The 18,169-nt window shown below is 45.4% G+C and overlaps 1 protein-coding gene across 7 annotated transcripts in view; it reads left to right on the top strand.

Moving 5' to 3' along the window:
• The window catches only part of CAST (calpastatin), a 141,571-nt gene that overhangs the window by 52,201 nt on the left and 71,201 nt on the right, over positions 1-18,169 (top strand). The window lies entirely within an intron of this gene.

The following is an 18,169-nucleotide window of genomic DNA, read 5'->3' as shown; positions in this document are numbered from 1 at the left end:
GTCGGTCCTCTGGACCCCACACAGTGCATGTTTTGCAGGTCTCCTTACAGAATCAAGTGAAATAATTAACTCCACCTGTGGATCTTCTTTTAAAATGTGTTAGTAATAAGTGCACCTGTCGGGAGACCTGGAAAACATGCACTGTGTGGGGTCCTGGGGACCAACTTTGAGAACCTGTGCTCTAGCTCAATGCCAGAGTCTATGGAACTGTGGAGAGGAGGGGGCCCCACCCAGAGTCTGCATACGGGCCCCCTCCTCTGTTCAAATGCTGCTGATAGTAAGCCTATTTTAACACTAATTAAAAGCTGTCAAATGGAATTTCATAAGTATCTGCTGCTTTTACCTAATATCCTTGTGTCCACGCAGACCTAAGCCAGGCTGGGTGGCTCATTTCTGTAAAAGTAACCAAGCTAAGCATTAACTATTACTCTGCCGGGACATAATGTGTGTAGGTTCTGATAATGAATGCCTTTACAGCTGGGAGCCAATAAGCAGCAGGTGTGCAGTATGTGCATTTGTTGCAGTCCTTGTCAACCATTTTGTAAATAAATCTTCACTGTGACCTCCGCCACAAGGCCAGTGCGGCAAATTCACAGTGCAACTTCTACGCATGCACAGCACACATTCCCTCCACTGCGTACAGCATTGACATTGCAGCAATCTCTGGATCAGGCCCTTGCAGAGCTGTTTGGCTATGGGTGGGATGGAGCATGAGAGTTGGTGATTAATGCTAAAGTGTAGGCAGAGATGGGGTGGGATGTAATGCCGCCTAAAGCTGTGTACACACGGGGGCGATAGGGGCTGAAATCGCTGGAAATATGGTCGCTGGCGACCATATTGCCAGTGATGGGAGTGTGTCCCAGCAATAAATCGCCGGGTGCGCGCTCCCGTTTACAGCCCCATTCTAATCGCTGGTCGCAGGAGCTTGCTCCTGCGACCAGCTGATTACCTCTGTGGCACCGCCGGCAGAGGTTCCTTTTTTATCAGCGACCATCTCTGGTCGCTGATGAAAAGGAGACACTGGGCAATATATTGCTGAGCAATATATCTCCCCCATGTGTACGGGGCTTTAGTTTGAATTTGGTCCGCATACGGCACAGCTGCAAAATTCAGGCATTAATATATCTCATCCATAATCACCTATATTCCAATGCAGGGGCAATTACAACAGGAGCTAATTGTCTGGTATATTATCACTCTCCACTTTATTACCCAATGGGCCAGATGTGCCGAACTTTAAAAAAGTGATAAAATAGAGAGTTTTAAACAACCAACTACTAACTGTCATTTTTCAAACCCAGCATGTAACATGTCAGTTAGGAGTTGATTGGTTGGTCATTTATCACTTTCCACTTTTATTTCTTTTTTAAGCTGAGTGCATCTGGCCCAATGAGGTTTATTACATAGGCTCCACCATATGTTAAGCAGGGATCTATTCATTCAACTGAGTGGAATTACCTGACAAATGCTCATCCTCACAAACTATATGGACACTCTGCTATGGGCATAGGCAGCTTATGGCGCTGTAGCATATGGTATTGCCCATTGGACACCTGATTTAGCACTTTGTTTATAATATTTAACAGGCTCCATGTTTTCTACTAGTCCGGACAGCGAGGCTGTGCAATGTGTATAGGCCACCCTTTTGGGCTATGCTTTGCACTCTGCTCAGCAGAATGGTCAGTGCCAGGTATATTGTCCAAATTCATAGATACGGCTGTGTATACTGGTATCATGTTTAACATGCTGCTTTTTATTTTTTCATAGTTGGCATACTGTTGCTGGCAACTGGTCTCGGACCTATGCCGTGTTGGCATAGAGATATCCCAGCTGCATACCCGCAATATGCATTAACACTGTACAAGCCTTCTTAAAATAGGTGTCCACATGCCCTGTAACAGGTTTATAGATTTAGGTGCACTTTATTCCTCTCCCTGGGATGTGATCATATTTCTTTATTGTATAAAAATGGTGCCTTTTTTATGGGGATATTGTTTTATACTAAAGTCTAATTTTTTACTCTGATGAAATATAATTTATCTGTCTTCCCTGGCTGCTCATGGCTTGTTATGTAAGAAATTGGGTGGCCAATCACGAGACCAGGATCAGCGGGATCCCGGGATCTGGCCCCAAAATCACCAGGATTTCAATCTGGGGATTGGAGTTTCCAATCCCGGGATTTTAGGATTGGACTGCGCATGCGCGGTTTAATGCCAGGCAGCATCTGAGCACTTACTCAGATGCTGTCTGAATGTTCCCGATCGGGTGTGTGGCTCTGCGCAGCATGATTTGATGTCAGAGGTCACACTGTGCAGGCCGTACCCCCGCACATGTCTGCCACTCGCTCCGCTGCTGCCCTCCTGCCTGGTCAGTGCGACACACCCACACCACCAGCCGGACTGACCGACCATGTAAGTAATGGTGTGCGACTGTCGGTTAAGGGGGGCATGGGTGTTTATTTTTAATTAGGTACAGTATGCCAATCCCGGTAATCCCTTGATTCATTTTTTTTTTTCAATCCCGGGATTTAAAAATTGCCCCAGGATTGGCAACCCTAGTAAGAAAGCAGAAAGAAGGCATTGTCCAACTCACTGGGAATGTTGCCCACAGCAACCAATCCGATTCCTAGGATGCAATAGAGAAATGATAGCTAGAATTGGATTGTTGCTATGTGCAACATCCCCACTTTTCACTTTTAGAAGCTTTAGTAAATGTACCCCTCCGTTTGCTGATGATGTAATGTGTGGATAATCTGCTAATTGGTGAACAATGTTTCAGATTTCGATACTATATTACATACCTGGATGCATACTAGACTGCTCAGCATAATTAGCTTATAGTGTTGTCTGCACTCAAAGGGCCTTATTCAGACTTAGCCGCTAATGAGAGAATGTGCAGCGGTGGACTGCGAGGAGAAAGCCGCTGCCCAGACCGAGAAAACATTCCTTGCTGAATTACAATAGAATTGCGAATGGATCATTAATCACTATCTGCTCTCAAATCCATACGCAATTCCCGACCCATTAAACAACTTCAGTGCATTTGTGAGTAAATCTGAGGCTTCCAATAATCTATGCCTGAGACGGAGTGGAAATTGTCATCGCTGACTTCACAGACCCTCCCCAAAAACACCTGGGCACACGTGTGTTTTTAGAAACACTCAGAAAATGACAGGTTTCCACCCACAAACGCCATCTTCCTGTCATTCAAGCTCCGGCCACATTATGATCCAATACGCATTTTCTGTCACTAATTGTGCATGTTCGATTATTGCTCGATTTGCAAATTCTCTACTTAGTGGCCAAATCTGAATTAGGCCCCAGAGCTGGACATGCATCTAATAATTATCCTTCCAACAAGCCAAACAACAATCGCCTACATGCTCCCAATGCTCAAAAACAATCATTAATCAAGTTGGTTAAAGTTCATTTTCCTGTTGTCGTTGCTCCCATACATTTACATCTAGATGGCAGGTTGCAATGATGATCTTTGGGTGTGTGACTTGCTTTAGTAGCTGCTGTCAGATTTGTGGTGGTTTAATATATGCAGCATGCAAATAAGTGTGCAGGTCAAAAATGCATCAGTGTATAATAATGGTAATATGACCTAGCTGCAATGCGAAGCTACTGTACCTGAAAACACAGTACATGGAGAAAAAAACCCTTTATTTTAAATTCAGTAAATCAGAATCCGCTTTATTGGCCAGGTATACTTGCGTATACTACAGGGTTGCCGACTTTCTTATTCTCCTCTCCGGGAGAAGCCCGGAGAGGAGAGTTTCAGTAGCCGCTCAGGGGGCGGGGCTTAAGCGTGACATCACTAAGCCCTGCCCCATGTTGGTAAACCAGCAAATTCAGGGATCTCCGTGGAGGGGGCGGGGCTAAAATGACTCGATTGTGTCATTTTAGCTCCGCCCCCTCCTGAGACCCGAGGATTGCGGCATTTTAATGCCGCGATCCGGGGGACAGCGGGGGTCCCCCCTGAATCCGGGAGGGTTGCCCAACCTTCCGGGGGCCGGGAGGGGGGCCCGATTTTCGGGAGACTCCCGGAAATTCCGGGAGGGTCGGCAACCCTGGTACATATACTAGGAATTAGATTGGGATTGCTGTGCAACAGCGGGTTAGGTAACAGTTCAACAGTGACAGTACAGATATATATAACACATACAGGTATATGCTAGATGTACACTGGGGATTATAGACGCAGGAAACATATATTTGCCAGGCAGCACAGCGCCTAGGCAGCCATCAGCAGCGCCACTGGTCACTGCAACAGCCAGGCAGGTAAGGTAGACACACCAGGAGGGGTAAAACAGGCAGGGTAGACACACCAGGAGGGGTAAAACAAATGATTGAGGATCTAGGCAGATTAGAGAAATTGTCAAGAGAATGGCAACTACAGTTTAATGCCAAAAAATGCAAAATCATGCACTTGGGTCTCAGAAATCCAAAGACTCAATATAGTATAAATGGCACTATAATGGAAACTACTGAGGAAGAGAGGGATCTAGGTGTCACTATTTCAGGGGACTTAAAAGCAGGTAGGCAATGGGCGGTATTCAATGTGAATACCTGCGAGGTGCAGCGAATCCTTTTTAGGATTCGCTGCACATTCGCCACGTTCCGGAGCCAGCGGGCTCCGGTATTCAACGTGTCAGGGGCTCGCTGCCCCTGACTGGCGAATATGAGCTCCTGCGGCGAATGCCGCAGGGAGCCTGAGGACGGTGCCAGGCAGAGAGATGGAAGTCTCTCTGCCTGGCCCAGAACGTTTGTGGGGGGCAGGTGGGCTCCCCGGGTGCCAGGCAGCACAGGCTGCCCCCCAGGGTGCCAGCAGGGGAGTGTATATTCACTATACCCGATCGTAACATCGGGTGCAGTGAATATATGAATATGTAATGAGCGGCTCGGCTCCGGCGCCCCCTGCTGGCTGCTGTGTAAAAAAAAATAAAAAAAAAAAAACATTTTTTTTAAAAAATTAAATATATATTCATGTGCTTACAGCACATGAATAAAAGTAGCATGCCCCTCCTCAGAATAAAATTCCAGATTTTTTGACACCAAATGTAAAAAACAAAACACTTTATTTTAAAAGTTCACATTCCACTTCTCCATAAAAAGATAGCGATTCCTACTCGGTGAATCATGGCGAAAAAAAACCTTCAAATGTATTCGCCATGTGGTCATTGAATAGGGTGATTCACCGTTTTAGTCAGAAATTCGCCAAACAGCACAAATTCGCCATAAAAACATGGCGAATCAGGCTCATTGAATACTGTCAAATGTAACAAAGCAATGAAGAAGGCAAGTCAGATGCTTGGTTGCATAGGGAGAGGTATCAGCAGTAGAAAGAAAGAAGTAATAATGCCACTGTATAGGTCATTGGTACGACCTCACCTAGAGTATTGTGTTCAGTTCTGGAGGCCATTTCTCCAGAAGGATATAAATACATTAGAGACTATACAAAGAAGAGCAACTAAAATGGTGCATGGCCTACATCACAAAACGTACCAGGAAAGACTAAAAGATCTTAATATGTATACTTTAGAGCAGAGAAGGGAAAGGGGGGATATGATAGAAACTTTCAAATATATCAAGGGCTTTAACAAGGTACAGGTGGGAGACATTCTTCACAGGAAGAGGAGCAACAGAACACGAGGACATGCACTGAAACTAGAGGGAGGAAGATTCAGGGGAAATGCGAGGAAGAATTTTTTCACAGAAAGAGTAGTAGATAAGTGGAATAGCCTCCCAACAGAGGTGGTAGACGCAAATACAGTAGTACAATTTAAACATGCTTGGGATAAGCATATTGATATCCTTACAAAAAAATAAGGATCAAATATGGTTTGAGGTAACATATTTAAAAAAAGGGGCAGACTAGATGGGCCAAGTGGTTCTTATCTGCCGTCAAATTCTATGTTTCTATGTAACAATACAAGCAGAGACAGTACAGTTATCACACAGGGAACATATACTCGCCAAGCTGCACAGCGCCTAGGCAGCCATCAGCGGCACCACTGGTCACTACAACAGCCAGGCAGGTAACAATACAAGCAGAGACAGTACAGTTATCACACAGGGAACACATACCAACCAAGCTGCGCCGCGCCTAGACAGCCATCAGACAGGCAACAGTTAAGCAGAGACATTATGGTTATAGTTTGCTATGCAGTGTACGAGACAGGGGAGACATGGGGGTACATATGGCTGAGTGGCACAGTTCCTAAGCAGCCATTAGAGGCACCATCTTGATCATGCTGCTCACTGGTAGCAGCAAAAGGGCTCAACAGACCATCTCCCCTACAGCACACCACAGGATGGAACTTAAGGCTGTAGGGGGGGAGGGAGGATGTCAGGGCGCTGGCTGGAGCTGAGCTGGGTTGGGGGGAGGAGCCAGCATGCAGGGAGAGGGGGGAAGGACAGTCAGAAAGAGTCAGTCAGTGAGGCCGGGGGCCAGGAGTTGGAGTTGTTGGAGCCTGCAACAATGGGACACTCCGGGTGCTTGTGCGACCAGGGGATCCTGCTGTCTCGCTGCAGCACCAGGGTGTCCTCCAGGCCGCCTGTGGCAGACCATGGGGGGCTGCCACGATGGGAGCCATCCGCTTCCCTCCGTCCTCACCTGGGTGCACATTCAGTGGTGGTGTGGCCATGATTACTGACCATCATGTATAAATCAAAGCCTAAAACATAAAAATGTGTATTTAATTATAGGCATTTATGTTGTGGTTTTTTATTTTTTTTCATTATTATTATTATTATTATTATTATTATTATTATTATTATTATTATTATGTTTAGGGCCAAATGTAATAGGATGTGAGAGAGTTTTCCTATTTTTTTGAAGGTGGCAATAAATAACATGGCAAAATCAACCTGGTTTTTAAGTGTAAATGATTTCCGCTTTAAAAAAAATGTGAAAACTCTGATACTTTCAGTCTGGACAAAAATACCGTGGGGGTAAGACACCCCTACCACCCGCTACACAAAGTGGGTAAGGAAAGCAAGATATGGCAAAGTTGCATAACATCAAGGGGGTAGAGGACATTGATTGGGTTCAGATTAGTTCCACGGCCACTTAGTCCGCAAATCCCGACCCCCACCGGGTGCCCAAAGAGGGATCCAACCATTACACAAAATGGGTCAGGGAAGCAAGATATGGCAAAGTTTCATAAAATAGAGGGGGTAGAGGACATTGATAGGGTCCAGATTAGGTTCACAGCCACTAACACCTGCAATCCTGATACCGCCACGGTTCCGGGTGCCCAAAAAGGGGTCCGGCCACTACAAAGTGGATCAGGGATGCGAGATATAGCAGAGTTGCATAACAAAAAGGGGGTAGAGGACATGGGGCTTAAGAAAAAAAATATGTTCTCCGATCTGGGAGCCGACCACAGGCAGGTGTATGCCGGTCACACCATGGCTAATTGCACAACCAAACCCGAGCAATGCCAAGTACCTCAGCTAGTGTGTGTATATATTTATATAAAAGCGAGGCAGTGTCCAGCTTTATGGTATGTATATTCTGATGTTTACAAATATCCCATGCTTACTGTCACATACAGTAGTTGGCTGTGTATCTTTCATAAATTAGGGATGAGACAAAGGGGGTGATTCAGACCTTATCGCTGCCGTGCAAATTCATAGAAAGCATGCGCGAGGCCAAAGTGCGATACAATCCTGTGGCTTTTTTGTTCACTAGCAGTTCGCAAGTTGGTTGACAGGAAGCTGGCATTTGTGGGTGTCACCTGGCCGTTTACTGAGTGTCAAAAAACTGCAGGCATGCCCATTTGGGAGGGTGTGTGATGTCTGCTCCGGCCCCATACAGCCTGCTTCTGTTGCACAGGTAGAGTAGGTTCTGGGTTATGCACAGACTGTAAAATTCATGCAATGGTGAGTGAGTTGCGGATGGATTGGCAGCTAGCCACCAGTCAGAGTGATTTTTTCACAAGGCAGTTGCAGCTGTGCGCAGGGCGGGTTTTGACTCTGGTGGGGAGGTGACTACCTGATTGCAGGGCATTGCAATTTCGCAGAGCAGCAATAGGGTATAAATTAGGCCCAAAATTAGATATAAAGAGGTGTCCTTAAAAATCGCTTGGCTTGCGATGCATACACATTGTAAACAACATACTGTGGTGTGCATCCGCAAATACAATAGCAGCAATGGGGGAGTCAGTGCGGGCAGTACTCTGCGGGAGGGTGCGCTATGTGGCCCCGCCAAGCCTCTATCACAGCTACTATACATTTATGTTTGTAGTGGGGCATTGCCACATAGGCCAAGTTCTGCGTGGGTGCAACTGTACACTAGCAGAGCTGAATATAAAGGATAATTCTCCTTCTTGTAGGTGTAGCTATTGTACGTAGTCTAGTACTGTATCTGCAAGTATTGTTGACTAGAGGTAACTAGGTAATAGGTAGAAAGCTCGGTGTATGTGAACAATGCTGGTTTCTGAGAGATATACCAAATTATATTATATCCCAACCAAGTGTAACCTATACATAAAGGACCTGGTTCTATCACAAAATCAGGGGGGAGAGGGCAGATATATCAGTTTGAAGTACAAGCCCCACCCAAATCTAACATTTCTGCACATGTTACATCTGCCCCACCTGCAGTGCACATGGTTTTGTCCATTAGAGAGAGAATTTGCTTTTGCGAGTGAACCAGAATCAGGCCCAAAGTGTGATCCCTTGATCTAATTTTACCCCAAATATTTGGGACAAGGTGACTACATTTCAAAAAAGGGATAACCTAATATGGTACTTGTTTCCTAGCACGGCCACAACGATCATAATCGCGGGCATCGGGGGTAAAGTCAGGGCCATCGCGGGCATCGCATGCACTAAAAAATCGGGTGCGATGGGCCAGACGCGATGCCCGCGATTTCCCCATAGAGAACAATGTTAAATGCCTCAATTTACCCGCGATGACCCCGATTTCCCATAGGAAACAATGTGAAATGGATTTTTACCCAAATTATCATAGGGAACAATGGTAAATGGGCCAAAAACACCCCTGAACATCAAAATGTCCCCCCAAAAGTACTAGACGCCACCCCGCGATCAACGTGAACCCGAAGCGTGGCGAGCGCAGCGGTACGCATCCTCCGACCTTTTCATACCCCCACTATCCACGTCGGCGTGGAGTTGAGAATAGAATAGTGTGGCGAGCGCAGCGAGCCACCGAGCCCGAAGCGTGGCGAGCGGACGCGGATACCTTCACCGTTATACGCGTCCCCTCGCGGACTTTCCAGGTGTCCATGGCGACGCGGACACCTGTGAAGCCCGCGAAGGGACGCGTTTACCTGTGAAGGTATCCGCGTCCCCTCGCGGGGCTCGCCACGCTTCGGGCTCGGTGGCTCGCTGCGCTCGCCACACTATTCTATTCTCAACTCCACGCCGACGTGGATAGTGGGGGTATGAAAAGGTCGGAGGACGCGTACCGCCGCCCCTCGCGGGCTCGCTGCGCTCGCCACACTTCGGGTTCACGTTGATCGCGGGGTGGCGTAAACTACTTTTGGGGGTACATTTCACTGGTCAGGTTTTTTTTGGGGGTTTCTGGCCCATTTACCATTCTTCCCTATGATGATTTGGGTAAATTGACCCATTTAACATTGTTTCCTATGGGAAATCGCGGTCATCGCGGGTAAAGTTACCCATTTAACATTGTTCCCTATGGGAAAATCGCGCCCATCGCGTGTGGACCATTTAAGCATTTTTAGCCGCACACGACGCGACCGACCCAATTTTCACTGTTTTTAATGCATTTCAATGGAAAAATCGGGGGCATCGCGTCGGTCGCGTCGCAGGCCACTAAAAATTACCCCCGATGGCCGCGATTGTGGCCGTGCTAGGAAACAAGTACCCCTAATATTACACAATATAAAAGATTATCTCATGGAATAAAGTATATGAAACAAAAAATAGGTTCCTCTGACTATCGGGGGCATCCAGTTAGCTGCAAAGAAACATTGGGAGTGGAAAACAGGCTTTTCTCTTCTATTTTTCCCAATGTTTATCCAATTATATTTTTTTTTATGGGCTATCCGAGTTTAGTCACCCAGAAAATAAATTCCCGGATACACGCATGTTCAGCAAAACCTGTGTGATGTTGCCGAGCAAAAACAAGGCTGCTTTCAGGGTTTTAGCTTTGTCACTCTGCCTAATACAAGTGTACAAAAATTCCCTGGTAAGCCGTGGCTCACACCAGCTTATAAGGGCTAATTGGCTGAGCAATTACCCATGTCATTGGATACTGCTCTAAGGGCCTAATACTGCTTTCTGAGAAAAAGCTATACCCTGCATTTAAAAAGCCGCTGCCCAGAAAGCAAGAATATAAAGCCATTGCAAACGCATCACAAATTGTGATGTGTTCCCAAATCCATTCGCAAAAACCGGAACATCCACGAATACTTTCCAGGTACATACACACTGTACAATTTTTTTGGACCAATATCGTTTATTTTGGCCTTTCTGAACGATATTGGTCAAAATATCTTACAGTGTGTATGCTATGAATGACAAACAATGATGCGCAAACCCACCGCTCTTTCATCAAGTTTGTTCGTTGACTGTGCAGGCAGCTCAATTTGGATATCTTTAAATAAAAAAGCCTATAGACTGTAGCTAGATCGTTCATCTTTAGTCAAATCGTTCAGAGTGTTTGCACCACATTTTTTATCCAGGACACTGGGGAAGTTCAAAGGAGATTGGTCATCAATGTCTTTCAGCGCATACATCGTCCAGTGTGTATGCACATTAAGGCTAAAGCTTCCAAAAAAAAGAGAATCCACCTGGAAGTGGTCATCACTGATATCAGAGCCCCACCCAAAAAACACTTTGGCATGCCTGGGTTTGACGAACACACCCAGAAAACACCATGTTTCTGCCCCTGGCTTCCACTGCAATTTCTACAGTACGTGTACGGATATTTATTTATTTATTGCATGTGCATTCATTTGATAATCATCCGGATTGCTATTTCTGTTCACTATTTTATTCTCCTACCACACCCTAGTGCAGGGCAGGGCAATTGCGGCCCTCCAGATGTTGAGGAACTACACATCCCAAGATGTTTTGCTATGTGGCCATGCTGAAACTGATGCAAGGCATGCCGGGCATGAAATACTGCCTGTCGGCACATGTCGGCAAAAAAAAAAAGGGAAAACCCCCATGTCCACCTTGCCCGTGCCGACCTAATGCTTGAGTCTACCTAATGACCTGTCCACCTAAACCCATGTCGACCTTGCCGCATGACGACCTAACTGTGTCGACCCAATGCTTTTTGACCTAATAACCATAGCGTAACTATAAGGTAGCGGCTGTGTCTAGTTTTTCTATGACAAGTTTGGTAGTGCTTTCTATGCAGGTTCAGTCGTGCACAATTTTTGACTTAGACTACAGTAACTTAAAGGTGAAAGATCCAAGTTGCACATGACCTGGCATCTCACTCTCACCAGGCATATCGCACTGCATGACTTATTGAGGCTAGGTGTATGAGTACAGGTACAGTATGTATTTGTGTATTATGCAAATCTAGAGATGTTTCTTAACATACAGTATAAAGTTTCTATTTTTTTTTTTTTTGAACAAAATATTGGAACAGTGAAATTTAGTCTCACATTTTTATGTCTTGTGTAACATATACTGCTTCATCTGACCGGTTCTTGAGGTATTCTATCCTTAGGGTGAGTAGAATCCGGGGTGGGGTGTTTATTTAAAATTTTGCTTTGTTTTTGAGATTTTACATACATGTACTTTTCTACGGTAAAGTTTCCAGGTGTGGTTCTACTGTTTTATATCACCTAAATAACAAGAAGTACTAGGGGCATATAGTAAGATGTCATACTGTGCTGACTCGTCTGGTGTGTACACACGGTGGATGGCCGTGCTATTTGATCCGGATGCGATCTTAACACATCGGGATCGAATCGCACGGCAAGCCAGAGTACACGCCAGCAATTTTGACTATATACTGTAGTACAGATCTGTACTATATAGTCAATGCAGCCCTGTCTATCTGGCTTCGATTTGTGTTGTGCGGGAGCGTGCATCGGGATCGCAAGGTTAAAAAACCTATGCGATTTTGACTGTATAGTCAAAATTGTATGCTGAATTATACCGTGTGTACACACCATTAAGGGTTGGTAAACACTAGAACAATCTTGGCACCATGGGTGAGATTTAATAGGATGAGAGATTCAGAAAGTGAGAGATTTGGGAAGAAATCTCCAGTTTTTTTAAAGCGGCAATCATTTACACTGCAAAACCAGTTTGATTGCCGCTTTAAAAAAACTGGAGATTTCTTCCCAAATCTCTCACTTTCTGAATCTCTCATCCTATTAAATCTCACCCCATATGTCATTTCCAGCCAATCAAGAATCACATCTTGGACTCATTGTTCGTTCATTGTGTACCTGATATGGCATGCTCCAGTGTGTCGCATGCAACATATTCTGGCTGGATGTGCTTTGTGGATTCTGTAAGGACGGGATGTTCTAACATCCGCAGCCCTTAACATGTGCAGCACATAGGATCTCACGACCCACGGGACTGCACATCGGATCATAATCATACCAAAACACCTCACAATGTGCACAAAAACATAAAATGCATCGCAAGAGCCATCAAATTTGTGCATTCGTTCCTCAAATCGTTCTGTTGCATGGGCAGCTTATAACTCTCTGCACTTGGTACATCTGCCCCACCTGCAGTGCATGGGGTTTTGCCCATTTAAATTGGCCCAGTGATCGAGTGCCAAAACATACCCTTGCTGCGTGCACCATGTCACCTAGCTACACCTGTTGAGTGTGACCAGCTGTTGTCCACAAAGACCAATGGGTTACTTCTAGGAATACAAGTAAATTATCTGATCAATTGAAATACAGAGTAGATGTACAGTACAGAGGACAAATGGAGGCACATATTGCCCATAGTAGCTTACCCCCTCACTTATCTCTAGATAGTATGTCCTATACACAACACCTCCCCTCCACATTGTCGGCTGGCGCTGCCTTCTACCCACGCCAGCACCTATTATTTTGTAAACACTGATTTGCAAATTGAGGCTTTGGTTCTGTTTTTGCAGCTGTTTATATAATATAACCTCTTCTAATGGATTAATAATAGTGTGGACATTAATTTCTGGAATACATTTAAACCTTTTACTTTATAATCAAGAATTGTGGGTATAATAAGATGTCACAGATTTTAAGTTTTGTGCATATTTTATATCTAGAATCAATCTACAGTATGTATTTAATTAACAGATATGTAACAATCTGTAGGATATTTTAACACAATTTCAGGCAAATTCAAACGTGTGAAAATAAAGCCTTTGGTTTAAAATAAAAAATTCTAAACACTGCCACACCCACTGCAACTTTTTAAAACTTAATTTTTTTTTTTGGTGTTTTTTTTCGGGCTTTTACCTACTGTCATAATATCTGCTTTCACTAGTGTTTTATTAATGTTGATGAAAAGAAGTGGAATTCCCCAGTGCCAAAGAGTCATAGAAACTTACATTTTCTATTGTGGCTGTCATTTTTTGTGTTGCCACTATATAGTCAGCATTGGGTATTTAGCACGGATGACACGGATGACAATGGGGGGGGGGGGGGGTCTAACAATGTGTGGGAGCCTGAATCCGTAACGATTTTGAGCAAACACACTACAACAAATTTTAAAGAAAAATCATTTAAAGATATAGCTCAGAAAATACAAAATGAGTGATATCGTTTTAAAAATCAAAGGATACTTGACTATCTTGGGCCCGTCGGTAGGTCCCTGGGTCCGGTCCAGTGCCTTGGTTCCGGGGCTGGTCCGGGGCTCCAGGACTGAAGAGTCCGGGGTCCTGGATCCGAAGAAATCCATGGGGGACCTGTGGAAGGAAATCCTACTCACCCAGGTCCTCTGGCGAAGATCCCATCATCTTCTCCGTCTTCTCCGCCGTAGTCCACCGCATCAGGAGTCGGCTCCTGATTGGCCGCTAGGCAGCCAATAGAATCATTCGGATGAGAGGCGCGGAAGAGGAAACATCTCTGCGCCTCTCAAAGTCCGATTGGGTACCGGCGGCTGATGCGGTGGACTACGGCGGAGAAGAGGGAGAAGATGATGGGATCTTCGCCAGAGGACCTGGGTGGGCAGGATTTCCTTCCACAGGTCCCCCATGGATTTCTTCGGATCCAGGACCCTGGACTCTTCAGTTCTGGAGCCCCTGACCAGCCCTGGAACCAAGGCACCGGACCGGACCCAGGGACCTACCGACGGGCCCAAGATAGGTAAGTATCAGTATGTATGGGCTTTGGATGTATTAAAGTTTAATTTTTCGTGTGTGTCAGTGTGTTTATTTGACTATTTTTATTACTGTGGAACTACAAGTGCCAGCGGGCCCTTTAATGCCCTGCATGCTGGGACTTGTGGTTCTCCAAGTCCCAGCATGCGGGGAAGGCTTGCTGGGACTCATAGTTCCACAGTAAAAGACAATAGTTTTTATTCTATTTTTTTTACACTTCAATCAGCCCGGTGACCACCGCACAGGGTCACGGGGGACAGCACCAGGCTTCAGCCTGGTCAGTTAAGTCCTGGAGGGGGGGGCCCTTTATGGGGGGGGGGTCCCCACTTCCCCAGGACCCCTGGCCAGGCTGACCAGTCAGAGGGCTGAAAGCTTTGGCCGGGGGGACTTGTATAAAAAGTCTTCACCCGGCTGTGGCATTACCCTGCTGGCTGGTTTGGCCTGGGGCTGGTTCTTAAAATACGTGGGACCCCTAGTCATTTTGTACCCCATATTTTGGGAACCAGCCCCGGACCTGGAGCCTGGGGATGGTTTTAAAAAATCAGCGAAGCCCTAATTGTCGGGTTTCCTGATTTATTTATTTATTTTTTAATGGGTAAAAGGGTGACTAAAATGTAGACCCATAACCTGTCTATATAGAAGTTTAGTCACCCTGCCGGCTTCTTAAAATTTAGACGCAAACCCGTCTATGTGCTGTAGGAGAGATCATGCAGCTATGGAATGCCCAAATGGGCGTTCCAGCTTTGGCAGTATTGTCGCAAGGACGGCCAGCATATCGATCGAACGTGCGTACACACTGCACTTTTGTTCCGATATGGGGCCGTCCTGTCGGATGAAAATAAAACCGCAAAGAACCTTCGACCGACCGAGTATGGACAGACAAGACAGCGTACACACCTATACAATTGAACGGCCGTCCGACCCAGAACGGAAGAACGGCCCGACGATCGTATATATGTGTACCCAGCTTAAGTTACAGAGATTTCCATGTGACAGACAGACAGTTACCCAGGCCTAGTATTCGAAGAATAAGTTCTGTATACATTTCACCCAGGATTTCCTGAGCAGTATAATCTACCGCTGTCTTGTGGTGTCAGAACACTTTGTATAGGTAACTTTATAGGAAAGGATATTAAATGGCAGATGTATTCTTTCCAGATTATGAGTACTTTATGCTTTCATTGGACTATGTGCATCAGGTATCTGCATGTTGCACATAACTACTAGAGCGTTGTTTTTATAAGACAGAAGAGTTTTTCCTTTTGCAACCTTCTTGACAAAATGAAACTGCAGACAAGCTGTTCAGTCATGCATGGGTGTGTATCTCCAAACCTCGGCCCTCCTCCCAGAATGGCATGAGTCAGTCAGCTATTGTGTGAGTTGTTAGGCAACCGTGTAATATTTTGAATGTAGAAATGTCACTGGATGTAATAAGAACAGCAATCTATTCGTTCCGCCTCTTTTATTTTTTATACTCATGTGCTACATGCTGCTGTTTGTAAATATCTTCTCTTTCCCCCTCCTGCAGGCTTTAGTGTCAATTTAAATGCTATCAGTGGGGTCTATTTAGCAAGCAAAAAGTTATTTAACTAATTACCGGATGATTATTTCCCCCAAGGAAGAAGCGATTGGGAGTTTTTTTTATTTTATTTAATACACGTGTTGCAATGTATTTTTAAAAATATCTTTTAATTTAAAAATATATATACTTAAGGGGTGTTTTACACCTCTGACCGCCCCACCCCAGTGTCATAGGTGCCCAATGTAAAATATGGAAGGTGTAAATATTTCCAAAATAACAGCCGCACTCACGTTCCCGCTGCTCTGCCCAGATTGATAAATTGGTGTGTTTGTTGGGAAAACAACTTCTTGAATCCATGTGATTCTTATTCAAGCTTTTGACTGTCGACCTTCCCCAAATCGACCTAATGATTGTGTCGACCGAATGACCCTGTCGACCTAACCCATGTTGACCTACAGTCATGTCGACCTAATGCTTGTCGACCATCCTGCTGTCTACCAATGATCCATGCCCGTCAGGGAGGCAGGGATGTGCTGCTGCCTTTATCAAGTTGATTTAACCCCTTCCCGACATTTGACGTATATATACGTCATGGCCGGGAAGTACTTCCCGACACATGACGTATATATACGTCATGACTTCAAACTGTCACTGCGTCTAGAGACGCAGTGACAGAGGGACGATGTCTGCTGTCCCTGACAGCAGACATGTCCCTGCATGCCCAGGGGGGGCTGCGATGCCGCCCCCCCCCCGTCGGCGATCGCTGTGATTGGCTGTTCAGTGTGAACAGCCATTCACAGCGTTTTCTGTGTCACCGGCGAATAACGTTCGCCGGTGACACGGGATCGGAGGTGATTGGTGCTGTAAAGTACAGCACCAATCACCGCGGGGTGTAAGGGTGACACTGGTGTCACCCCACCTCACCCCCGCCCGCCCCCAAAGGCCGTGATTGGTTCGTCGGACCGACGGACCAATCACAGCCATGGAGGCGGGTTTAAACTAACGGTGACTGCACTGCAGACGCCATTCCGGTCTGGAATTGCGTGCAGTGCGGTCACTGTGCCCAGCTGCCGCCATTTACTGACCAGAACCTTGCTAAATACTTACCTGATCACTGCCTGGATCTTGCTTCTTCTTGTGACATCCTGTGCTGTGTTGTGCTGTGTTGTGCTGCTGCGAGTTATTAGATAGAGAGATAGAGAGAGATAGAGAGAGATAGAGAGGCCTAGTGACAGAGAGTGCTATATTTTGTGCTGCTGCAGTGTAATAGAGTTATAGATAGAGAGATAGAGAGAGAGAGATAGAGAGAGATAGAGAGATAGTGACAGATTGTGCTATATATTTTTTATATAACTGACTGCTGCCCCCCCTTTTGTGCTGATCAGTATAAATTAACTGATCAGCAACTTTTTGGGGGCGCAGGTTTTTTTTTTTATATATATATATATATATATATATATATATACCTGTCAGTGCTGCTGCTGCAGTGTCATAGAGTGATAGATAGTGAGAGATAGAGAGAGATAGTGACAGAGAGTGATAGAGACTGCTATATTTTGTGTCTGCTGCCCCCCTTTTGTGCACCCCCAGCAACTTTTTAGGGGTGCAGGGGTTATTTTTCATATATATAACTGTCAGTGCTGCTGCTGCTGCAGTGTCATAGAGTGATAGATAGTGAGAGATAGAGAGAGATAGTGACAGAGAGTGATAGAGAGTGCTAAATTTTGTGTCTGCTGCCCCCGCCTTTTGTGCTGATCACTATATCTGAGGTGATCAGCAACTTTTTGGGGGTGCAGAGGTTTTTTTTTTTTTTATATATACCTGCCAGTTGCACTGTCAGTTGCACCAAAGGTTGTGCACCTGCTGCCCCTCACTGGTAATCAGTGTCGCATCACTGATCACCTTTTTTTTTTTTGTGGGTGCTGTGGGGTCTTTTTTTAATTTTTTTTTTACACACACTGTGATTTTTTTTAACCCCTTCAATTTTTTTTTTTTTTAACCCCTTCAATTTTTTTTTTTTGTATAAAGTATTTTTTTTTTCTGCACTACATACACACTACACACTACATACCCCCCAGGTTGAAATAAAGTTTGTACCCCCCCCTACACTATACACGTGTTGAAACATTTCACTACCAGTAACACAAAAATAAAAATGGCATCCCAAATGTCATCCCAAATGTCATCCCAGTCATCCAGAAGAATGTATTCAGCGGAGGAGGCATATGCCATGCTTGCCTCTGACTCTGACACAGCCAGTGATGCAAGCGGGGAATTTGAAGCATTCGTCTTAAGCTCCTCTTCCTCCTCTGGTGATGAGGGACCCCCTCAAAGACGCCCCCGTAGAGCAGCTGAGAC

This window comes from Crinia signifera, chromosome 1 (genome assembly GCF_055691185.1).
Source record: "Crinia signifera chromosome 1, ASM5569118v1, whole genome shotgun sequence".
Classification (NCBI taxonomy): domain Eukaryota; kingdom Metazoa; phylum Chordata; class Amphibia; order Anura; family Myobatrachidae; genus Crinia; species Crinia signifera.
This window is presented reverse-complemented; position numbering and strand designations above follow the sequence as displayed.